Source organism: Poecilia formosa, unplaced genomic scaffold, assembly GCF_000485575.1.
Source record: "Poecilia formosa unplaced genomic scaffold, Poecilia_formosa-5.1.2 Scaffold567, whole genome shotgun sequence".
NCBI lineage: Eukaryota > Metazoa > Chordata > Actinopteri > Cyprinodontiformes > Poeciliidae > Poecilia > Poecilia formosa.
In genome coordinates, this window is record NW_006800506.1 from 212212 (window position 1) to 238521 (window position 26310).

Genomic DNA, 26310 nt, shown 5'->3' on the forward strand with positions numbered 1-26310 from the left:
AACCATGTTTCTAGACGAAAACCCCAACTTCCTTCTTCTCTGATACTTTATCCAATATGTAAGGAGGGATATCCAACAAAAAATATTCATTGAATATTTGTGATTTTTAATTATGACTGGTGTATAGTTACCTCATGAGTCCCATTTCGATTCCTTTGAACTGTGCTAATGGAATGATTGCTATAACAGTCATTGGCCAGCCTGGCCTTGTATTTAAACAAGTAATAAATCCTCTAGAGGAACTTTGTAGTGTAGCCTCTTCTGTCTCCCACCAAATGACAAACAGACCCAACTCATGCCCTCTCTCCACTCAGCTGTCTGTTAAGCGAAAACATGTGGTCTGGTATCTTGTTTCAGGCAAAGTGAAAACACACACCCGCTGAGGTATACAGTGGAGCAGAAAAGTCAAACAAGTTGTGACCAGGAGCGTTTCCTCTGTCCTTGTGCAGAACTCCCTTATTCCACGTCTCCACAGGGGGCGAGCATAAGAGGTTTGACTCCCCCCCCCACCGTCCCACCTTGGTGCAGACTACAGAAAAATCAATCAGTATTCAGGTCATGCCACCACCCTTAACACAAGACCTCTGAACCCAGCGGGGATCTCCTTGGAGGGAGGGATAGGGATTTGTCTGTTGTGCCAGTGTCTGCTCCGTGTCCGACACCAACAAAGTTCTCGTGTTGAGGGGAGGAGCGCAGCCTAACCCCGTCCACCTACGACACAATAAATCCAGCTGAGGAGTTCAAGGTGGGCTGACCTGTAGCCGACCCCGTCTCTGGAAAAATGGCTACAAGCTACAAGCGGAGACTTTCCCTGCTGTCGTTTTTTTTTTTTTTTTTTTTGGCTCAAGGGAAAAAAGGCAGGATGTGCTCAGGTTTTGTGGGCATCGCCAATGTGCAAATTAATACATTTACTCATTCAAGTTTCAATTCCCATCCAAACTGTTGGGAAGCCTTCTTTCCATCATGGAAACTGGATGGGGGGCAGAATTAGCATAGCATAATTACACTGGGGAAAGATCCAGGCTCCAAGGAGCAAGACATAACCTGTAATTTGCCATTGTGCTCCCTATGCAATTGACACTCGTTCTATGACACCGGAGATAAATGTCAGAATTCAGGCTGTTAGTTTAACCGATGGCGCATTTGGAATTATAATAACCAGGGTCTTCAACATGTTCAATCTGATGAGCAGTCCAGCAACAGCTCTCCACCACTTTTTCAACCCTCTTTGGGGTATTATCATGCTAATCTAAAGAAGAACCCAGAAAAAAAAGTAAGTTTCTGTGAAAGAGGATATTTAATGAGAAGCAAGGTCCCCTGAAACTCTGAGGACACAAAAGGGGGTATTTTCAACCAGTTGTGCCTGAGCAAAGCAGGGTGACAAATGGACACAGACATTACGCTGGGTGCTTAATTAAAAGAACATAGCCTAATTAAAAAGATCTTCCTGCTGAATAGACCGCCTCAGTTCAGTAAGTGACCCGTGTCTCCTGCACATGTCGGGCACAGACCAGTTAGTCTGTTTGTACTCTTTGACACATTTCATTTTCACATCAGAAGGATGGAAGCGGTAACTACTAAAGTGGATCATGTTGTAGGAAGAGCAGCAGAACATTGTGGGGATGCTGGTTTAAGTTCATAGACTGATAGTTTCCTTTGAACAGTCAATGACATTTTTATGACATCAAATCCACTAAAAAGCAAAACAACATCCACTCACACTGTGTCAGTATCACATGTTCCACATTAGTATTGTAATTGCGCCCCACTTAGCTCACTCACCAGGGACTTTGGACACTGCATCGTCTCCCAGCCATTTTTCTTAACAAATATTTTCTCTCCGGCAGAAAAAGCATAGGGTTAACCAGGTTAAAAAGTTAGTGTTTTAGCAGAGCTTTTTCATTTAATTTAATTAAAACATAGCTCTCTCTCAATACAGATGATTTAAACAAACTCACATTTTGCTACTTGAACCAGTGTTTTCATCTGAAGCTGTTTATTGAAATATTGCCAAATTAAAAACTGGGAAATCAAACTTGCTGATATTGGTCTATATCTTCAACAAAGTTAAAGGTAATAGAAAGAACAAGGTTCTTTTTCATAATCTATGCACCTTTGTTTTTTACTTCACAATCACTGGTATTTCAGCTGCTCTCTACATAGCAGGAGGCAGGAACAGGTCCACATAACAAAGGCAGACAGTGAGTAGCACTGAAAAATCACTTTAAATTGTAAATTTCAAGGGAAAACCTAGAACTTCTAAATGAAGTAGATTTTTTTAGGGGTTTAAAAAGCTGAAGCAAATTGAAAAGAATGAAAGCACTTCAGTTTGACGATAAAGAGGACTGGATGGTATGCAGGTTTCACTGCAAACTCAAGCACCATGCATTACATAAGGGGTTATGAGTCAGAATGATAAATAACACAACCATAAGATATATTTTTTTTCTGCTAAATGAAGTCAGAGGTTAAAGTCTTCTACATTTTCTTATTTTTCCTTACTTTACTGCGCTGTGCCTCTGTGTTAATGAACACACAATTATTTTAGTTTATCTCCAATTCAACCACATTTTACATTCAACATGCTCAAGCTTAATACATGAATAATATGTGCATTATTTTTTATTTATTCATGTTGTGCAGCCTTGGCACTTAAGATGTATAATTCAAAGCATAAAATGCAAAACTTTGTTTACATTTCTTTGTGTGGATTGCAAAAAAGGTTTATTGTAAAAGAAGGGCTGTGGCGTTGATGTTAATGCACTACATTACACAATGATCTGACAACTTTATTTGTTATTTTAATTGTTTAAATTTGGCCTATGAATTTTATTCCTGACAAAAAAATGAACCTGACAGATGCCCAACAGATGGAAACAGAACAGCTCCGACACCTAATTATCTACCTCAACTTTTCTTGTTTTTAATAAAACTCAGTTAGCCAGAACCCAATTTAAATTTACAGGTGTGGTGAAGAAATAAAAATAAAACAGCTTGTATGTGCATTAAATTAAATCTCCACACTTACAGCTTTGCACTGTGTGTGAGTGGGAGTGTGTGTCAAAATCTGAATTGTTGTAATCTGTGCTACATAGTGCACAATGTGGACAATCCTACAGCTCTTTGAACATATCTGAGTGCTCTCTGCCAGCTAAAATGCGGCCCTATGAGTGGATCTCTATAGCCTATTCCACACTGAAAATTACATCAGTCAGAGACCATGGTGAACTGACAAGAGTGATAGTGGTTTGCAGATATTAGTTATGCCTGCAGAACAAAATGTTGAATTAAAAAAAATGACCAAGCAACAAAGTGAGCTTTTATAAATTTCCTTTCAAAGATCTCACTAGTACATCATGTTCAAGACTTTTCTTCAAACGCTGAAAGCATATAAAGAAATAACTGTTCTAGCAAAAATTAAAAAAAAAATAAAAAGTTTTAAGGGTTTGGATCAGGCAGGACTTTAGAGCCTTACAAACATAAGTCACACAAGGAGCAAAAGTAAACTATGACATCTAGTTGGACCAGGGTTTTAGTTTGCAGTAGGCTGACAGGATGCTGTTTTCACATCAAGAGGATATCAGCAGTCAAGAAAATAACTGCAAAAAACAATCCTGCAGAAAGGTTTTTAAAAATTAGCCTCAAACTATAAACTCCTGTGAACTGTCTTTCTGTCCAAGTCTTTAAACTGGACTTTGACATTTTATTCTCCTGGTACCTGAAGCCTCAGGTCGACACTAATGCACAAGGTTTCGCTGGAGGGCTACTGTCAGTCTCAGACATGGTCAGAGTGTGAATGTGTGTTTGCACCCTCATTCTTGTCACATTCTCCCATCATTCACTTGTGACTTTAAAGCAATAGCGTGGTCTGGGTTTTTGTTTATACACGGATGGTATTCTTCCTGTCAGTCACCAGAAACTAACCCCTCAGGGACAGATTAAGGGAAGTGGGAGAATGTAGGAGGCAATGAGGAGGGAAAGATCAAACCGAAAGAAAAGAAGAAGAAGAAAGAAAAGTAGTTCCATACCCTGGAAAATGCAGTCATCTTGCGTGACTTAACAAGATGTGTTTTGTTGTGTTTATTCATCTTCTCTGTATGAAAACAAGCTTCCACCCGCACAGTAAATTAATGATCATGTTTTGTTGCATGAGGCAGCCATCCACATCACTGCAGGAGCACACAGACAAACACACTTATGTTGAATTATCTGCAATTAATCTGAACCTGTTCAAATGTTTGGAGCTTCACAGTTTGACTCCAATTCAGTTTCATGAAAAACAACTTGACCAATGTCACCATCAGTTGTTATCCAACCTTAAGTAACATTGCTTCCCCATTACATTCAGTAAAAACATTCACCAAAAATCAAATTTCCATGAAAACAACCATCAGTAGTATATTGAGAATTGGCTTTAGCACAAGATTTCCAACTTTAGACATAAGGATAGTACCTTGCAATGTCACCACTGAACTGAATTATTCTACCCAGGTTATAGATTGAATTAAAAAAAAGGTGTATGAACTGTGAGTCCATCAACATGTGTATCATCCAGTGAGCTGAAAGTTAAGAAATTGCCAAAGTTTTAGTTTCAGTTCAAAACTCTTTACCATAAGCAGATTGTTTTCCATTTTAAAAATTTGGTTTTGTTTCTCTTCCTCTGAGCAGAACAGTTTAAAAACTCTCCTGGTGCAATATGAGGAGCTAATTTTAACTGACTTCAAGAAAGCAATCTCCCCCCACACACATCCACACGCATAGCTGCAGGGGTGAGTCAACACTTGGTTAATAAACCTATACACACACATATTACTGGAACTTGAAGAGTTTCAGAGTACATGAGAAGAGGAGGGGATGGTATGTTTTACTCACATTGGACCACTGCCCAGTTTGGATTCTTATGACATTAACTGAACCCCACCCCTGCCCCCGATAGCCCCACTAAAGACCGTTTTAAAAATAGCCTCAGTTTGATGGAAACCAGCCTGTAGTTCTGGGAAATGGAGGAAAATGACCACAGCATGTGTAGGAGTGTAGACGTATCTAGTAGACAGCGTCCAAATCAGATACTCGCTGCACATATGGTGAACACTAAAATGTACACCAATAATAGCATGCAAGCTTTAATTTTAATTGCCAATTGAAAAAAAGAGAAAAAAAAACCTGACTGAAGCAGGTTAAAAAAAAGCTTCTTAAATTAACTTTAATTTCTGAGTGTAACATGTTCTAGGAGAGATCAAAATCTTCTTTTGAGAATTGTTCTCAGAAAAATTAACCACAATAAAGCCAATAAATTAAAATAAATCTAATGAAAGAAAAGGCTGGGAATCATGTCTGAATTTCTACCAGTCGTAAGAATTGGGAGATCAAGTACAGGCATCAAGTTACAGCGCTTAGAGAGGAGCATTTCATTTTTGAAAGACATCTGAAAACTCTTTGGGAGGGTTGAAGGAGGATCGGGGGGTCTGCATACTTAAATTAAAGATATGAATACCTGCCTGTTAAACGTGTAGGCAGCAAGGGTGGGATATAATGGGATCTTACCAGGTGAACCAAGCAGCTTTGAATAAATATGACAAAATAAAAGAAGTCCTTATCTTAGTTTTTTAATTTCCTGCTTCATTTCACCTTTCAGGGCTCTAAAAATTCCCATTTCGCAATAATCAACAATAATGCATGGCCATAACTCAGAATTACTTTTATAGTAACAAATCAGCAGACCTGCCCTGCTTTGCATAATAAACCTAAATGCTTTAGACAAGGCGGAAACCAGAAACCTGACAAGAAAATATTAATACATTTTGCAGCATCACTAGAAAAACATTTTCATCTCACTCTGTTCTGTAAGCAGCTAATGATATTTTTCTATCAATGTAAATCTATAGCTATTTAGCAAAATACATAATAACTTAACTATGTAGGAATTTGTCATACTAATTACTTAGACCTTTATTCACAATCTATCTCCACCTACAAAATAATGCTCTTATTCTTGAGTCGTGGTTTTTTTCCAGTAGTTGTCTTCATTTCAGTTGCAAATAACTTAAAAAGTATCTAAAAGTATAAGGATTATTTATTTATTAGTGCATAACTTCAACTTCAAAATCTACAATGAACTTGTTTTAAACCATAATACATTAAATGCTAATCATCACTTATGATTTGCTTTTTGTTCTCTGTTTACACAGCTAATTAAAGTTTTTCTTAAAGGGTGTAATCAATGTCTGCATGTACTGTTGCTTTTGTCACTAATCAGTGGATACAACATGTAGAAAAAGTGCAAGATTTTATAAAATCTGTTGGTTTTTATTTAAATTCAAAATATTCTCCTTAAAACTGTGTTGTGTCATCAGTTGAATAAAACCAAAGGAGGCAGCAATCATCATAGAAAGAAAAATAAATATTTTGCTTTTTGGAGTCATTTCACAAAAAGACAGAACTGAGTTTCTGTCATAATGTTTTGATATTTCAGAAATTAAAAAACTGATGATGAAAGAAGAAAAAGAGGAAGAGGCTCTAATTTTGTCATTATCCTCTGATTGGTGAAGTTAATGCTCCTGGATCCAAGAAACAGTTTCTTGACAAATATCTGCATGAACACAACCCTGAAGATGGAAGCTGTTTTCTTATCTTCAAGCTGCACAAAGCAGCAGTTCAGGCATGCAGCCACCTTCCAAGTTTGAAACTACAAATTTCACAGTCTGGCAGGAAAGTTTTACCATCTAATTGAGAGCAAATAAAACAAAAACATTTTTAATGATGCTCACAGACGCATTAATCAGGCATTTCTGGCCAATATTTCTGGTTTTATTTGAAGTTTGACGTCATGATTTCCATATTAACACAAACTACTCCTCTCACATGTGGGGACCCCCAAGGATTCGTCTGTAGTCGGCTTCTAGTTCCATTTTATTAACTTTTAAAGATCCATTAGATTTCAATCCAGCTTTGCTGATCACTAGAAGATCCATCTCCTCCCTCAAAAATTTAACTTCCCAAAATAATTAAAGCAGAACCAAAATTGTACTGAACTGTGATTTTGGTGTGCAGTTTAATCAATTTAATAAACAGCAAAGAAAATTACTTTTTTTAATATCTGATAAATCTGATCAAGGAAAACTGACCATTTAGATTCAATGTCAGCTTGATTGGTGCATCACTAACGATAATCAGTGTGTTCCAACTCATTGTGACATGCAGCATAAAAAAGCTAAGCTAAATGCTCACTCAGAATGCATGCACCAAATAAAAGAGATGGTGAAAACCTGCTGGTGACTGGTAGGTCTCTGCAGCAAAATAACCTCTGGCACAAAGATGGATGGTTACATTTCCTCCAGAAGAAACAGCAGTTTGTTAAGGAGGGGGGCGAGGGAGGAAGGAGAGTAACTGGGCTGTTAGTACAAAGTTGTGATAGCCACCGCAGCTGAACTGGCAAAGAAAATAACTTCACTAAGAGAAAAGAAAACTTCACAAATTGAAAATCCAAGAAAAAGGATCGTTACTGTGCCGCCCACACTGTTTGATTGAGAGCCAATCTCAGTGAAATGAAGCGCAGAAAAACACTCAGCAATAAGGATGGAAATGAGCGCTAAAAAAAGCATGATGCACTGAAACTAATATGCTGTGAAAAAAAGTTGTTAGAAATATACTGTTTTGTTTTTTTTCGTACAGTGCTGCTTACATAAAAAGCAAATTCACAAATTAGACAAGATGAAAATAGCATGCAGAACAAAAGGCAAAAGATAGAAAGACTAAAGTTTAGTGCTGACAAAGTGGGCCTTTACAGTGTCTAATTGTTATTTATTAGTAATTTAAAATATGCGTTTCAGTTTTATGCAAAAGAACCGATTCTCTAAACTATTTCTCCTTTTGACACATTATATGTCATGTGCTACTTTGTGTTGTTCTGGAACAAACAATTCAACAAAAACACATGGACATTTTTTATTTTAATGTGGCAAAGTGTAAAAAAAATCCCAAGGAGTGTGGATAGATTGGAAACATGATATAGATGTGAGCTCCGATCTGGGTTTTCTCTGTTTATTATTTTCACAAGCTAAAAAGAAAACATGGATTCTTTGCTCTGATCTGCAGAGAAAGATGATATTACAGAAACAGTGATGGAATGTTTAGCAATGAACAAAAGCCTCCCAAATATGGTATGACACAACATGAAGTTACTCAAATAGCTGCAGATAACACGTCTTAAACTTCAACTTGTACAGACAACCCTGCTGTGTTTCCATCATGAGTAAGACTACTCAATAATTCTCATTGATAAGAGCAGCTGAAGGTAACAGTGATTCAACTTGCTATACAGTAAATTACCTGTAATTAAGAACAAACTGGCTGTTTATACACAACCAGGTTGCAAAAAGCATGTTTAATTAACAGAGAATATCTACAGAACAGATTATTAGCAGGAATTTATGGATCAAGGTTATTAATAAACACACCTTTCCTGAGCTCAGATGTTTCCCATCATTAAACTAAGAAGTGGAACGGGATTTGTTTTTCTTGCACTTTAAGTTATCAATTAAATCTGCCGTGATTTCTTAATTGTCCTTACATGAGAAGATTATATTTATGCTACACAGAGGAAGACATTTAGATATAACTTTAAGAAAAAGTTGTATGGGGGAATAGTTGTAGCATGGTTACCTTGCAGAACCAAGGTCTTGGGTCTCAGCCCCAGCTGTTGACTCTTTTGTGGAGTTTGCGTGTTCTTCCTCTGCATGGGGATTTAGAGGAGTTTGCGTGTTCTCCCTCTGCATGGGGATTTAGAGGAGTTTGCGTGTTCTCCCTCTGCAGAAGGTTTTTTTGTCCACGTTCTATTTCCTGTTTTGCTCCAAAACCTTACCTGGCAAAGTTAGAATGCTACGCTGTAGGTAAGGGTATACCTTGTCTCTCGCTCACTGCTCGAGATAGGAAACAGCACCCCAACAAGCCTGCAAGGATTATGTGGTCCGAGCAAGTTGGTGGATTGTTTCAATGTTATTAACTTTTAAAGATCCATTAGATTTCAATCCAGCTTCATCTTTTGAAGCACATGACTGAACGTGTGTGAAAGAGTGGGTAATCTCTTTAACAGGGACAGCTGACTAGGGAGTATTAAAGACAAAGCCACGGGTCAAGAATGGCTCTAACTTCATGCCAAAACCAGGCATGTCTAAACATTTATGTGAGACAAAGGAGAACAGCCACTTTGAAAATTCATGCAGCTTTGCAGCTTTCAATTCTTAAAGGTACTTTTATTGGCCAGGAGCCCCTCTCCGCCATAGAAATATAAATCTTGGGGAATCTGCTGATTTTGCGAGCTTTGGGTTATATGTTCCCCTCTAATTGCTGGACTTCATCCAGTGTGCTCCATGAAGCACATAACCAAACAGTTGTGAAGTGTTTCTGCTCACTGCTTGTGGCCTTGGTGGGTTGGCAAGCAAAACCCAAGTCCATGTTTGACAAGGGGTTAATGTTTCAGAAGAACAGCCTGGAGAAACCACAAAAAGACAGCCAGTCTGGATGGACGGACCGAGGGCTGTCGCTTGTCCATTTTGTGGTCCGCCACGTCCCGCCTCTTTTTCTATCTCACCCCTCTAGCCTTTCACTGAACTCTGAAGCTTCCCTACCGTAATTTACACGCTCATCAGCTCGACTGTAATTTCCAGTGCAGGAGGAACCCACACCAGGACCACAGGAGGGATAAAGCTACACGCCTGTTTTTGGAATCAAGTGTAATTACAATTCTGCCAAGGCTTTGGATCGCACCAATGGGAGGGATGACTGTCAGTACTGTTTTCACTTTAACTTCCAGCAGTCTGGACCAATAACAGGGAAGCAGATGCAACAAAACTGACACCATCTATTACATCTGTGCCAAAGGCAATCTATAAATGAACTTTAAAGATCAGGCATACTAATATACCTGGGAGACTGAGAGCACCAACTCAGCGAAACAGAAAATGTAACTCCAAGGCAAAGAAGAGAAGTTTCTTCCTCTCAGGTCCAGGAGCACAAAAAAAATAAAATAAAATTCAGAAAGAGCAATGATGGAAGAGCCACATGCCATGCTGCATAAGGTATGAGACTGTGCATTTGTTACACCTGATGCAACATGTTAATGTGATTTCTTACCAGCTGTGGCCTCAACAGGGCCAGACCTTGAGGCCAAGGCCCGGTGGTCTCAGCAGATAGCCCGGACTGGCCTGTGCTGTGTCAGGCTGGGATTATGGATGGCAGGGAACTTGCAGGGCTGACAGGTAATAATTCACTCCCCAGGGGTCCCACACCCTTCGCTGGTTACAACACAACCAGCCAGGAAAGGGTGGAGGTGCTGAGAGGGGGAAAAAAAAAAAAACCTTGAAGTGCACATCCCCATAACCCACCCACCTTCTCTCTTTCCTCCCATGCCCTTCAAGAAGCAAGACTCTTCCTGGCAGCACAGTTGCCACGGGTAACCAGCCATTATCAAAATGAAATATGAGGTGTCACAGACCAGTGCCGCTCTCAGGTGCAGGGCCAAACAAAGTCCCATATGTTGTGGATGTGAAGGGGGGCTGGGTTAACTGTTGCTTCCTGAAGCACGGTATTGCACCAACCCATTCTTTAGACATCAACTGTTACGGATGGTGCTCGGAGATATGAGACACTTCAGACAAATCACTGTTGTTAAGGTGGCACGACAACAGCCTGAAATCTATCATGCAACGCCCTCAAGTTCCTCTGAGCACAGAATGGGGGAAAAGGAGGATGAGTGCAGCTATTCAGCAACTTCAAGAGCGCCTGGGGAGAAAATGTAAAGTGTCTTCATCCATTGCACTGAAATACAGCTTTTTTTTTCCTTTTTGACCGATCAAAGCTGCAAAATAAGTTAGAGTGTTCGCTTTATATCCACAGACACGGTTACTGAACACTTCATCTTGACATGAAAATAGTCAAACTGAATGTCCCCCAAGGGCCAGAGCTCTCAGCCTCCGGTTAGAAGCCTATTTCAGCCATCATTACCCTGAGGACCATTAGGAGGATGCCATCCGCACATATAGGGTCCGTCATTTCAAACTCAAAGCAAACGATAAAATGGAAATCGGAAATAAAATTACACACTGGGCTAAATGCACCATTAACCACGCTAACTAAGCGACAAACCTATCAGGGCTCGGGGAACGAGGACTGGATGAAGAGAAAGCAATTCTGAGCAGTGATGAGGAATGAATGCAATGCTGGGCACTTGGCACTTTCTCACATTTATGACCAACTCATTTGTCAGCAGAAACAAATTTTCCCTAATGATTATGTGTATAAGCAGCGGAAAAAAACAAACAGGGGCCGCCTTATGCCGAGTGTTGACAACCACCTCAAACGAGGGCTGAATGTAGATGGGTCTGCACTATTCATAGTGCGAGTGGGAGCACAGACAGACCTGCTGGTAGAGAATCGGGCCACACAGGAGCATCCCACTTGCCCTGCACGGAAGCAGCACTCCTACTTGTCAGCACACCAGCTACATGTCAAATAGAATAACCTGAAACCACACTGCAATACTCTGGAAGGAGCAAAGAGTGCAAAGTCATTGTACAAGTGTGGTAAGAAAACCGCAAGCCATGAGTGCCACCATCCCCTCCCCATCCTGCAAAGTCATTGCAGCAGCCGAGAGGATGGAGACAAAGCTAAACCAAAGAAAATCACAAGATTTGACCACATGGACAGCACCTAAACATCTGACCAGATAATCAAAACAAAGGAGCATTTAGAATCTGCAAATAACCCAGCTCAATCAGGGCAAAGTTGAACTGATTTTTTTTTTTTTTTTTTTAATGCTGGGAAAACTTTTGCAAAGAGAGGACTAGTTTGAGTCAGAAAAATGAGGCAAATATGGGGGGAAAGTAGTCATAACGATTGTTCCTGTTGTGCAGGGTAAGATATATTTACTGTTCAATTGTTCTTAGCCTCAGCTGAAACTAAAAACCCACAGAGGGAGATGAGACACCTAATGCACAACAAGCTGAGACAAATCAAAGATCTGTATTTCTGCAGAGAGCAACTCCGAAGCATCTATTTCAAGGTAAATAACCACCAACCGCTTCGAGGAATCTTAGGGGTGGAAAAAAAATAGGGGTGAAAAAAATATTCTAAATCTGTGTGTATTTTAGAGATCCAACACAGGCTGATGTTAAACTCTGCGTGCAGAAGCAGAAACCTGTTAGATTAGAACAATGAGCTCATCGCTTCCCCCAGAGACTCTGGCATCGAGACTAAACTGCAGCTGGAGTAAGCATGATTTAAGAGGCAAAATATAGGCGAGGTGGGAGGGAAAGGTTCTCTTTCAATACAATATAAAACACTTATGCAATGATCGCGTCCTGCCAGACTGATTTGTTTACCTCACCTTTTTTTTATTGTCAGTGCACTGTTTTGCACAAGTTAAAGCTTTCTCTTGAGAACAAGCGGCTGTTTAGATGAAAACTGTGTTCCAGTCAAAAGGCCAATCAATGAGATCTGGTTGCAATAACTTGCAGAGACTACTGCTGCAAATAGCATGTTGGTCTAAGAAAAATGAATGCAGACACACAAAAAAACATATCTTGCAAAATTATTAAAGAAGATTACAAAAGTCCCGACTCCAGCTTGGGGAAGCTTGCATCAATTCAGTAATTCAGTCTGAGCGCAAAGAATGACTGGACCGCTGGTGGAAAAAAAATAAGAAAGGCTTTAACTTGGCGAGAGTTCAAAAACAATTTAGGATTGTTATGCTGTTTATTAGCAGTTGGCGCTGCTGCTGAAACATCTCTTCTGTGCAAAGTTAGAGCATCCTCAGAGTCTTAATGAGCAAAGTCAGCACAGCTGAGACAGCACCGCTCAGTCCGCAACTAGAAAAGCAGGCAGCTCTTACCTTATTGTTTCCACGGCTCTTCCACTCTAGCAAAATGTATCTAGCAGTCTTTCTATAAGGTCGCAGGAACAAGAGCAAGTCGTTATAAAGAAAAAAAAACGAAGAGTTGTTAGTGTAGAAGCTGGTTGTTTTCGGAAAACAGTTAGTATTCCCAGAGCGCCAGCGTAGAGAAAAGGCGCCCCACACTGCTGTGACAGGACTGGAGCCAGTCCGACTGGAAATCACAACACCTCAACAGCCGCAGAAGCCACGCCTCCTTGCTTCTCTGAGACAAGAGCTCCAACCAATCAGAAAGCGTATTGACCAAGACTCCCTGCTATGATTGGTTGAATGAGGGAACATAAAACGTTAGTCGCGCCCAGCACAGCTCACTTTTCATCCAGATGTTGAATGCCTTAACATCGGTACTATAAACTTGAAAAGCCAATCAGAGCGCAGCACAGGGTAAACAAACTCAGTTTGACCTCATGGAGGAAATTAGATGAGTAAAGCACTAAAAAAGTCAAAGGCATTTCTTGTAATTGATATTATGAATTGCAATAAACTTGAACTTCTATTATTTTTATTACATACTACAGCTAATTTGAATGTCCAATAATGTCACACTTTAAAACAATATATTAAAAAAATGCATGACAATAGTAAATATCATTTATATATATTATTATGTGTATAATTATGAGAGATATTCCTCTCATGTAATATTTGCGTTAAGGAATTTTTGTTCAGTAAAGAATCAGACTGGATCAACTTAAATATTTTTGAAGTTGAACTTCAAAAAAAAAAAAGATTACCTTTGAAATCATATGTTAAGATAGTTTGACATTGTTCCAGATATGTTACTTAACAAAAAGAAAAATGTTAGGGTTAACAAGCTAGAGCACAGAAAGGGACACAGAAAAGGTAAAGATCCATACGTTCTTCAAAATAAGAGTTGAAAATGGACAAAGTCATGTTGAAAGCAATTATGGTGCATCTTTACATGTCTAAATTTTAAACAAATGAATTTAATAAAATATTGACATATTTAATTATATAATTGTATGTAATGTAATCACAGTATTCATTAATTTCTCTTAATTTAATGTAAATAAGCTTTTGAAATTCAGTTTATAAGCTTTTTGGTATTTTAGTTATATTTTATTAGTAGCACAACATTTCCTACTATACTGTCCAAAAATTTAAACTTATTGTTTATAGTTTCTTGAAAATATTTTTAGGTGATGAAAAATATTCCCTTATGATTTTTCAACATTGACAACTTTTTTATTTTCCAGTCCAATACAAGATAAATTTCAAATAAATTTGGTTGAATTTATGAATGTTCTTAACTTTGCCTAGTGAATTATTCAAAATACCAAAATATGTGATAAACTTAGCAATTGAAAACTTTCACCAAAATAATATTTTATTTTTTTTAAAGGCTGTTTGTGAACACCTGGTCAGAAAAACCCAAATTGTTGCCATTTGATCAAACTTGATGTAGGCAAAATACCAAATTCAAAGCATTAATCAATCTGTGCTATTCCACTTATCAAAAATTGTGTCATAAGGTGATAAGCCCAACATTTCCATGTGACTGAATGCATCTTACACTGAGCCTGTTTTCCCTTTCTGTTGCCAAAGTTAAGGCCTGAAACTAACTCTTGTGAAAAAAATGGGATAAAATAATTGGAATGAAAAAACAGAACTCTCCATCTGAGCTGTTCAGCAGTTGAGTCATAGGAAAGATGACTCAACGAATCATCTTTACTCAGAGTTTTGGCTCCTGCCCTCTGGCTGCAGGCTGAGGATATGTCTTATTAGATGTAACATATACAGAAATTTCTTTCTACCCACAGCAATCTCTCTTACTAATGCAAAAACACAGAAAAGGTAAAGGATTGGACTTTTGGAATTGGCATTTTTCAATATAGTTATTATTATTTTTTTTTTTTACTTACGGCATTTTGTTGTGTTTTATTTTACATATCAACACATTTATTTCACGTTTATTAGAAAAATTCCTTGATATTCACATAAAACATTATGGGGCTACAAATACCCAAAACTTTAGAGATAGAGCAAGCCATCTTATCCTTTTTTTTTTTTTTTTACAAAATGAATGACTTGCAAGAAGTTCTGTCTGGCCTGTTACACCACATGCAGCCAGATTTGTGCGTTGTAGTATGATGTACATCTAATTGCAAACCGCCTCTTCTACAAGTTGATGCAAAACTACTTGCTTGCACTCAGCATGTCCTCTAAATTGAAACAGGTGAATGAAATTTGAAAGGCAGGGACAAAGTATACTGACAGCAGTTAATCAGTTGGCAATGATGATGTGCAGGGCACTGCCAGAAACATTAATGAGACACCTGTGCCGATATGGCAGTGCCGAGACATTTGGTCCGACTGCATCTGTGTTTGATGATAATCTAATAGATGGACACGACCTCACTGAGTCATTCATCCTGAGCCTTCATCTTTTGCATTGCAGTTGCAGTCAGTCTTCCCTGTCAAAATGTTTCCAGAACGCAACAGTTCAAGTGCCCTGTGCAATGAATATGAAATACCTTGCTGGGAGCCAGATAGATGAGAAACTTCACTACAGTATTTTGTTTACTGACTAAATTTTTTCATTTGGCTCATAAAGAGGAGGAAAAAGAATCAGTTAGTACTATTCTCTTTGGCAGTGTAATGCTGCCTGCTATGTTGAGGCACATTTCAATTAAGAGAATCAAACCAAGAGACAAAATTCTAAATCATTTAAAAAAGTAAATCTTTGGTAGAGAAAGATCTTGACTCTATGAACTTGTGTATATTTAATTAAAATTTAATTAACAATAAGTTTAAAATGCACAAGAATTTCCAAAAAGTATCCACAGGGGTCACTAAGCGGTGTTAACTAACCTAATCGAAATACAAAAGATGATTCTGCTTAGAATCAGCATCTTTTACATCTCCTCTTTCTGTTCACCGATTATCCCGGTTGAAATTCAGCCAGAGAAATCAAGTTCAATGGCAGAAAGCCCAGACGGACCACTGAAGGGAAATGAAAATCAAACAAAACTGCATTTTGAGGCAAAGGTCAGGCTACATTTTCTAAGCAGACAACTTAATTATAACCATAAGGTGTTAGGCAGTTTATGATGTCATAATTTTTCCATAATCTAATTTTCTGAAGCATTAATAAATCACTTTGATTTTTTAAAGCCTTTTAAAGTCTCTTAAAACACAATTTGCATATGATTTAGATGTGCAAATATATCAGAAAATATCCATTTAGCAACTTAGGCTGCTATGTGTTTTCAAATGACTATGATTAAAAATAAAGACAAATACAGTGCTGAAAGACTGGAAGAAGTGGAAATCAAGATATTGCAAAGAAACATTGATTGCACTCTCACGCCACTCAGACATAACATTATAACCATTAATAAGTGAAGTGAATCACACTGATTATCTCTTCATCATGGCACCTCTTGGTGGGTGGGTTATTCAGGCTGCAAGTGAACTTTTTGTCCCTCTAAATTATTGTGTCAGAAGCAAGAAAAAATGGTAAGAGCAAAGATTTGATTGAGCTTAAACAGCACCATGACTGGGTCAGACCATCTCCAAAACTGCAGCTCTTACTGGGTGTTCCTGGTCTGCAGAAGTTAGTGTCTAACAGTGATGAACCTGCCTCAGGGTCACAGGTCGTCAACGCTCATTGATTCAAGTGGAGAGCAAAGGCTGGCACTCGTGGTCCAATTCAACAGATGAGCCACAGTAGCTCAGGTTTTTGAAAAAGTTTATGTTGTTTCCGGTAAAAAAAAAAAAAAAAACACCTGGAGTGTGATGGTTTGGACAGTTCTACATATGTTATCAGAATTGTTAGAGACTGATAACAAGATTAAGGTACAGGTGAGTTAGAGTCTTGTTGGACCGCCGCGGTGTCATCTGTTGTTTTCCACCGGAACATTGCTTAATATCAAAACGATACTGAAAAAGTAACTCTGTGAAATCGTACTTTTTCCACATTTTCAGCATTAACAACACTGAGGGGTTTTGGCCAGGTCCTGGGTCTAGTAAACAGGTGAACAGAAGGTAAAATAGTTTAGCTACAACAGGAATGAGAGTCCAAAGGCTGGTGCTCAACAGTTGATTTGCATTTGCATGGCTCTCAGCAACTTCATTTAAATACGAAAACCTCTGCTAGGCCCAAAGGGAGGGGGGTGATGGGGAACACGGACACACAGCGTTTTTGACCATTCTTGGCAGTGCTCTACAATTTTCCACTCTGACAAAAACCTCTTGCCGATAGCCCTCAATGTCCATGCGCACGGCAGAACTAGGTGTCAATAGCTGTCGAAAATCCCACTTTTCATGCAGTGAATGCCTCATATTTCACAGATCCAGGAATCTGTTGAATGAGCTGAACAAACCAATCTCATCCATGGCCCAAATGTAAACCTCATAAGACACAAAGGGTCTACTGTTAGCACTCCTTCAAGTTTTTAGTAGATTTCATATCTCAATTGTTCAGGGCAGAAGAAGGGCTAATAATGGCCTACAAGGCAAGTTGTTTACAATCTAATCCTAATATATCTGAATAGCAAAGTGAAGCCCAGAATTATGTAGGTTATCTTAGAACACAAAGCTCAAAAGCTAAAGCTTTTCTTACAAGGAATTATCTACAGGTGAGGAAACCTATCCAGCAAATCTGCAGATCAGTGATGAATATTTTATGTTTCTTGCACATCTCACAGGCATCATTGTTTTCAGGGAGCAGCTATTGTTTACCATCTGTAACCAGGCATTGCTATTTTGATGAGACTTTATTTTTTAAATGAGGTCACTTCTGTTTTCTGACTTTCAAGTGTACAAAGGCGAATATGCTGCTTTTTCATATCTCACAAAACCACACTTCAGGCAAAAACAGCAGATGTGTTGTGAAATTTGTAGACAATGAATGATTTGAAAAGGGCAGCAGTGTTTTGGGCTTTCATCATTTGCAACTGTTTGCATGGGAACAAAAGATCTGATGTGCTTATCCCACAAAACCTGTGCGGAGCCACAAAGAAAACTGAAGGGTAATCAAGGCTGTGATTAAAATGTTTTTATTACGGAAGTATAATCTCATGCTGAAAATAATGCAAAAAATGAAATCTTTAATTTGGTTACAGAGAGTTATAAAAAAATCTATGTTAAAAAAAAGTTCTACACAGTTGTAATATGTAACATATTTACCACTGTAACAAGTCTAGCAAATTAGATTCATCTTAAGCAATTTTCCAGTCCTTTAATTTTTTAAGTCAAATGCTATGTGGTCTGTTGAAAATGGAAACCCTACCAACATTATTGTTGACAAAGTACCTTTTTAGTCATCACACACATTAAACTTTGGTGAAAAAATTCACCAAAGTTCAGTGTTTGAACTGCAGCAGTGTGTCTAAGGTCACCAAATATTTATACCAGCATTTGTTTTGAAGGCTTATACATTATATACATCTTCACCACGATTAAAACAACTTGTTGAGGGCATTGAATCTATGTTTAAAGGTGTTCAAAGAACACTTTTGTTATTTAGTTGTAATTGAAAAATAACTGCAACACATTTTTTAACCTAATATTCATGGTGCCAACTTTGTTTTAGTTTTTGCTGAATCTTATGAAGTAATAATCTTTTATAGTTTCCCCCAATTAAACTCACGAAGGGTCAAAATGAAAAATCGAGCATGCAAACTGAATTTTATGACTCCCCAGACATGTTTTTGAATTTGGCCACCCCAGAAAGCTCTGTCAAGCTGAAACGCTTGCATCATCACCAACACAATGGCTGCACTTTAAATTGCAAATATTTTAACAAATACAAGATGTTCTGGTGACCATGAGAGAGTAAAAAAATACGAAGTCGGGACTGACAATCCAACTGCAGTAATTTACTAAGCGCCAGTACTGAGACCAGGCTGGCAAAATTGCTGAATTCAAACAACCTGTTTTGGAGTTTGCACAAACAGACTCCAAAGACTTGTCTCACCTTAGAAGCAATTATGAAAAATACGCACAAGCTATATACTTCATATTTAGTCCCGTGGGTCTCTTTCACTGAAAGATGCTTGAGAAACAGGGAGGAAGATATGTTGACTGAATAGCATAATGGTGACAGTGCTGCAGTAAGCTTTGGAGTCTTGGCTTCTCAGAGGATTTCCTGTAAACCACAGAGACTACCTGTGTTTGTCTATAAACTGATCTCATCCCTTTCCTGTCAATTATCATCATTAGATGCAAATTTATTCAAGCGACTCTACTGGGACTGTAGAAGCTTAGAATGATGGTATGTCAAAATGTATTGATATAATGAATCATTTAGAACTTCTGTTTTTGTGAATCCAAGTAAATATTGTATAGGATCTGTGAGGCGCTCTGTGCAGTTGTTTTCACGCCTGTCATTCAAATAATGTCACACTGGTGTTAAATGAAGTATTTTTGAAATCTATTTCTACATTTGTAAAAATAATAGATTGGTTCAATTTAAAAAAAAAATTGCAGTAAAAATGCAATAATATCTACTTATATAATTCCTTTTTGAAAAAAAAAACAAAAAAAAAAAAACATGGTCTCATCTTTGTGTAGCACCACAAAAAACAAGGATAATTTGATTTTTTACCACAACAAAACAGTCAGAAATACAGGAATGTTCTGGCCTACCCCACTGAATCTGGTGGAACAAAGTATCCATCTGATGCCTACACCTAGTGACTGTTGTCCTAGATTGCAGGGATATACCAGAAATCATTGGTAAAGAGGAAGAACAAGTTTTCAGTCCATCACAAGATGGATGCACAGAACAGACAGCCTTATATGCACACACTCATACAAAAGGGAAGTTTAGAAAGATTAATCAATCTAACAGTCATATTTTTGGACTGTGGAAGGAAGCCGGAATGCTTGAAGAGAAAAACACAAGGAGAACATGACTCTGGCAGTCTGTCTCACTTCAACTTTGACTTTGATCAGCACGTATTTATATATTTTACTTTTAAAATGTTCTTTTTTGGGGTTTTATTTTAAATGTTTTGATTTTAATTTTATTGCTTTTATTTATTGTAAAGGTGCACTGAAAGACACCTTTCAAATTAAATGCACCATTCGGTGTGTAACATCTAGAAGTGGCTATTGCTTCTAAATGTAGTTTTTAGGCACGTGGTGGGAGCTTTCTGGGTCTTTCTACTAATTTGCACATGAATTTAGGGGCAGAGATCAAGAGGCTTGGGATAAATATGCAGCTGCGCCCAGTTCACCGTAAATCTGGATTTATAAAGGCAACATGTGATGACAAGGGCTTATAAATCAGATTTTTAAGTATCAGAAATTCTCCTTCCCACAAACTTTCAGTAAAGCTACATGCTCTTTTATGCATGAGACCCCTGGGCTCCCTGGCAGAAGAGATATGGTGTCTTAATGGGACATTCCTGGTTAAATAACATGAAGTTAAGTACTTTTAATCAAATGCTAAAAGATAATTTTTCCAATAATTACGCCAGAGGATCCACAATGGGTTGCTCTTTATACTGTACAAAACGCCTGCTGATGTATTTTCTAAGACCTGAAGTTTCTTATTTCATCATCAAGCTTACTGTATTTTTTTATACCAGAATTGTCCAACAGGTAGATGACAAATCAACAAAGGAAGATGTTTAGTTTAACGTTGCTCACGTGCAAACAGCCACTTTAATGGTGCATCATGAAACTGTAACAGGCAAGATGTACAGCTGATTAAAACATCATGGAAGATGGACAAAAACAGCATGGAAACATGGAATATGCCAAGAAAGAAAACATCCACGTACCACATACGAAAAACAGAAGATTCCAACGGGAAGTGACCGAATCTGAAAGGTTAAATACTTCAGAAAACAAGTGGAACGAGAAGACAATCAAGCTAGACACAGGTAGACAGATTGAAGCTGATGAGCAGAGAAAGGAAATGGCAGATGGAACAGAGAGAAGTGGAAGAATGAAAATAGAAACATAACACAGAAAAGCATAAAGTAATAGACAAGAAATCAAAAGAGAAACCTTAAACTAATCTAAGACATACAAATATGCAAAATACACAACACAAGAATACACTAAGAGACTGAGCATTATAGATTGAAGTAATATGGCACCTTTTAGAGAATAATAAACACATAGGAATGAACAGCATACATCAAACCTAAATGACAATAATGAACCCAGAACATAACCAGAACAATAAACACAAAAGAGAACCAAGGCACAGCTATAAAAGGAAGCAGAACAAAAGAAAAACCTAGACATGAAGGAGAGAACAGAACTTATCTGGCAGAAATTGTGGAAAATAAATCATCCACAAAGAACATGAACATAAACATAAAAGTCAAAACCATAGGTATGATACAAATGTCATAACTTTTCTGCATAGATTGGATATAAAACATATGTAGATCTGAAATTGATCTACATTTGTCTCACAAGACAGAAAAGAAACACATTTGGGAAATGTAATGATACATTGTAGGCTTTTCTATGTGTGAGTGATTTGTGACACAACAGTGGGGGTTGTACTCTATTTGAGGCCAAAAACTTTAATGTGGATCAGTGCGATTTGGATTTTAACATCCCACATATGCTTTTCAGTATAAGATAATCTTACTTTTGTGTAAAGGCAACATTATCCTGGATCATTCTAATCATATAAAATATGAGATTAGTAAACACTGATTACTGCGGCTTTGGGGAGAATATTAGATTACCATGTTGGGTTCAAGCTAGAACAAATTGGAGCAAGCTTGCAAAGAAAGTAAAACAAAATAGTACAGATGTTCTTACAAGTGATCAGATATTATTTTCTTAAAATCTGCATGGATTATTTGAGCAGATTTTGACATATAGAAATACATAGAGCAAGATTGATGATGTAAAAAATATGTATGCACTCTTCCAGAATAACATGAGCTGTTTCAAAAATAATTCTGTTTATCAAATGGAAAGATGTCAACATTTTTAGACAATCCAAGAATACTGGAAAAAAAAAACATTTTGTTTCTAAAGTCAAGAACAAGGCTAAGAATGATTTTGAGGAAAAGAAAAGAACGCAAGACTCAACAGACAGAGACAGTGGATCCTGTGGGAAACAGCCTCCGGGGAAATCAGAAGTGTGGTAAATGATTTGTGGATTCAACCTGTTTTTACATGACTGAAGGAAGTGGCTTTGCTCTATTGTATTGTGAGGCTTGTTTCTTGAGGTAATGCTCATGTTTTTCTCAGTGTTGTGGAAGGAAGTAATTAAAAAAATGTCATTCTGATGAGCCTAGAAGAACCGATAAACACTATGAATGCCACTTAAAAAAAACCTTTTATATGCTTTAAAAAAAATCTGTTGGCATATTCTGGTAATCATCTTTAACCAAAACATTGCATGGTCTGATATCCTCATAGTGCATATTGCATTTTTTCCAGTCATCTATTTTCATGAACAGTGCAGACCTTTAGTTGATGAATTCTACTGACGCTCAGGGCAAAATGAACTTCACTGCCGGCAGTAGATCACCATCATTACCAGAAACCAACACTAAGAAGGTCAGGGGTGGCAAGCAGAGTGCCCCGAGAACATGGCCACGACAGAATGATGAAAGGTTCTTACAACATTACAGAAAGAGAAGCTGAGAGGACAAAATGAAAGCTTTCTGATGAGCCCATGTGAAAACAAGGAGAGAAGATGATTATGGAAAAGGAATATGATAGAGTTATGAAGGGAATACTTTTTAAAAGATACTAAATCGCAGTTTAGATTTTTTGAGGTGCGAATATGTCAAGATGTTAGGAACATTCAAGTGAAGAAACAAACTTTACTTTTCACATTTGCAAGATGCATGTTCAGTAAATCAATGCCAATGAAATATTAAAGCCAAATTTAATCATATTGAGGTTAAAAGTTAATATATTACTTAAGAAATGTCTTAAGAATAAAAATAGATATTTTCAGTTCGATCTAAGAGGAAGTAAAAATAATTGACTTTTCAACAGATTAATAATGATCACTTGACAGTGGCAAGTGATAAAGTCAGCTTATGTTTAATTCTTTACACATTTCAATAATTAAATCACTTAAGGCAGGGGTCCCCAAACTTTTTCCTGCGAGGGCCACATAGCTGTTCCTTTCTCTGGTCGGGGGCCGGTCTTAGTTTTTGGAGAAAGAAACCTTAGAAAATTCTTGTCGACGGGGGGTGGGGGGGTGGAGAAGGGCTGTTCTGTCCAGAATGCACCTGGAAAAAACCGTGAGTGAAACGGTGACTGGGACTGACTAGTATATATTCCATGGAGGGAAAGTTAGTTTCACATCTGCTCAAGCCCCCTGGTGGTTGAAGAAAAATCCACATATAAACCAGAAAATACAATGTATGACAAAAAACACTGAATGCTCTCTGGTATGAGCGAGCAGGCGGGCCGGATCCAGCATTGTTCAGGGGGCCGGACCAAATGACGTGGCGGGCCGGATCCAGCCCGCGGGCCGTAGCTTGGGGACCCCTAACTTAAGGCATAGGGGAAACCCTATAAGCAGAGCTTAATAACTCAACATCACTCTCTTCTGGTAAGGCAGGAAGCTGGTGAAGAACCAAACAAGCCTGTTTTTTTTTTTGTTTTTTTTTTACTAAAGTCACAGTGCTGGTACGCACACCTCTGTTCTGCCTGTTTTGTTACATGGTATGTATGTACCAAAGGTTAAAATGCATCTTTTTCAATGCTTTTCTAATGTTAAAGTTGTCCAAAAGTCAGCTATGCAGCAAGAGGATAACCATGGCACAGATAAAGTTGTTTTGTTGACTTTTGTTTGCGAAAGAGTGAAAGGACAGACTCAAGAACTTCTTTATTTTCTAACAAAGTAAGACAAATTCTCGTGTCATAGCAACTCTCACAAAGTTCCCACATTTTGTGTAATGACATGTTCCTTCTTTTGTATACCAAAAGCCATGGATATGTTGAAAGTGGTTATTTTATGTACTGGTCTAAGTTATCAGGTCATTATAGCTGAAATCAAACATATTCATACAGGTTGCATCACTTGGGAGTAATAGGTGTTAGACATGTTACAGATTTCAGCAAACTAAAAGTCAAATAGCTTCTTTTGTCATGTGCTTTCTCCATCTTTCATTTTATTTTTTTTAAATATTATTTGAAGTACCACTGTTTGTTGAGTCACCCAAGGAAAGACATTCATTCTGTTTGATGGCATTAATTTGGACCTAATAATGAAGTTATTCTTGTCCCACATTGTTGAAATCAATGTCTGCGTGAGTCTCAACAAGAGCAAGAAATAATGTGTCCTGCATGCAGTTAAGTCTTAAAAGTATAATTTTATGCCTGATTATTTTATTGAATTCCCTGTTGCTGCTGCCTGGTTGAACCCAGATCTCACCGCATGTCAATGGTGCTGCAGCAACTCTAATTTCCACAAAGTGGTGGCTGCCACCAAAAAGGTTCTGTCTCTTCTGGTTTTAGTCTCAACCCAGGAATGTCCAAAAGCAATTGATCTGTGGACCTCAGTGCTGTTATTGGAGTGTTAGAGTGTAGAAGTTTAGGCAGGTAAGCTGGTGCAATGCTTTTTAAACTCTCAAAAAACTTGCAGTAAAACCTTAAACCGAATTTCAAAATGGACTGGGAACCTGTGCAGGGAGCTCAAACATTGTTGTGATAAGAAAAGGCTGTTTCTTTTTTCTCAGAGATTAAGCTCCAGCATTTGGTACAACTTGCTGATAATTGATTGAGTTGTACGTCTTGAGAGCCAGCCTGTGCAGCCGAGGATCAGACTGCCAAGCACCCTGCCTTCAGCAACCACCAATCCCACAATGCAACCAGGTCCTTTGGCCCCTCTGACATGTAGTGAGTCCATGGGAAGACATCTCATTCTTCCTCTTCCATGGGGAGAATCCTGGAGACCCACAGGAAGTAATGCTACTTCTATTGGTATTTCTCTTTATAAAGCTGCTCTTTGTCTGATCCCTCACCTTAGACCTGTTTGCTATAGGTGACCTTATGGTATAAAGTCCCTGACAACTTAACTCATAAGATCATTGGGACACTCAAATTCCTCCCCCACAGTAAGGTGGCAGACTATGGAGGGGCGGGGCCTCTGGTTAGGGCGCCTCCTGGTGAGGGGCTCTGGACGCGTCTCATTAGAAAGAGAAGCAGACGCAGACCCAGGATACGCTGGACGAACTGTTACTCAGGATTTCCCTGTAGGAGCTCTCCCACATTAATCCAAACAAGACGTGGTAAAGAATGTGCTTTTTGCTCTTGAATGTAAGTTTTAAATCTGATCTCAAAATTAAAAGCACAGTCAAATATTACACAAAGTAAGAGTAAGAAAATAAAGGGCCAATGAGACATTAAAGGTCTATTCATTTGTCCAAATAAAATCATTTCTGTTTTGTTTTGCTTTAAGGTATTACAGTCTATTTACTTATTTTTTAAACTCTGCAGTCTAACTCACCAGTATAAATAAAACCACTGCACTGAAAGCTGTGGCTAAATTCAACTGCACCAAAACAACAGGACATCAGCATTAAATTCAAATGACAATCAAAATCATTAAAAACTATGAAAGCACACTCTTTTGTGACACCCAATTTGTCACACCAAGGTAAATGTATCTGCAGAAAGATTGCTTTCTGTAGGACTGCAGGTCTCATACGAAGTAATACTATTTCCATTGTATTCCATTGCATTTCCTACAGAAAGGACCTGAAGTCTTTCTCAGGGATTCAAGCTTACACCTAATGGAGCTTATTCTAATTGTGCAATGTTGAAACATGTCATCTTGAAACAACTCTGGGGTCAAAAGTGTTGGTTCCAGTCAAGCAGCATTTAAAAAAGCCTCTGAACTGCTGTCAGGGTTGTATTAAATGTTCAATTAGACAGACAGGGACACTGGACCCTTATCTGTAATTTTCCTTTCAAAACATTCATTGGAAAATGCACAAGTTCAGCACAACTTGCCAAGGTACCTTTCTTTATTCCAACAGCAGTGTTGGTGTGAGAAAGAAGCATTTTATCTTCTTTGTTGATTTTTATGCTCCTTTATAGTTTTCATTCAAGCAGTTCATTCCCCAGATATGCTTATAACAGTTTGGTAGCCATGTGTTTCAGAATGAACATTGTTGCTAACATTTTGTAGACCAACATGGTTCTCAGTGCAAAGGGACCTTAGACTTGTTTGTAAATAACTATTACAAATATCCTTTAAAAGTTCAGAAGTTACATTCATAAGAATTTCAACAAAATCTTTGAAAGCGTACTTCTTTTAAAATGTCAGAAATGAATTATGGAATCAGCTCTATCTCCACATGTTGTTAGCCTTAGCCTTCACAGAAACTAATTTATTTTCATCTAAACTAAACTGTTTTAATTTCTGTACACAACCCGATTTAAGCATATCA

General features: G+C 38.0%; 1 long non-coding RNA gene across 1 annotated transcript in view; it reads right to left on the reverse strand.

Annotated features, from left to right (window-relative positions):
* The window catches only part of LOC103129682 (uncharacterized), a 38068-nt gene extending 24951 nt beyond the window's left edge, over positions 1-13117 (reverse strand). The window contains exon 1 of the long non-coding RNA XR_475101.2: positions 12887-13117. This is a non-coding gene — a long non-coding RNA (uncharacterized LOC103129682). The remainder of the gene's footprint in view (positions 1-12886) is intronic.
* Between the last annotated feature and the right edge of the window lie 13193 nt (positions 13118-26310).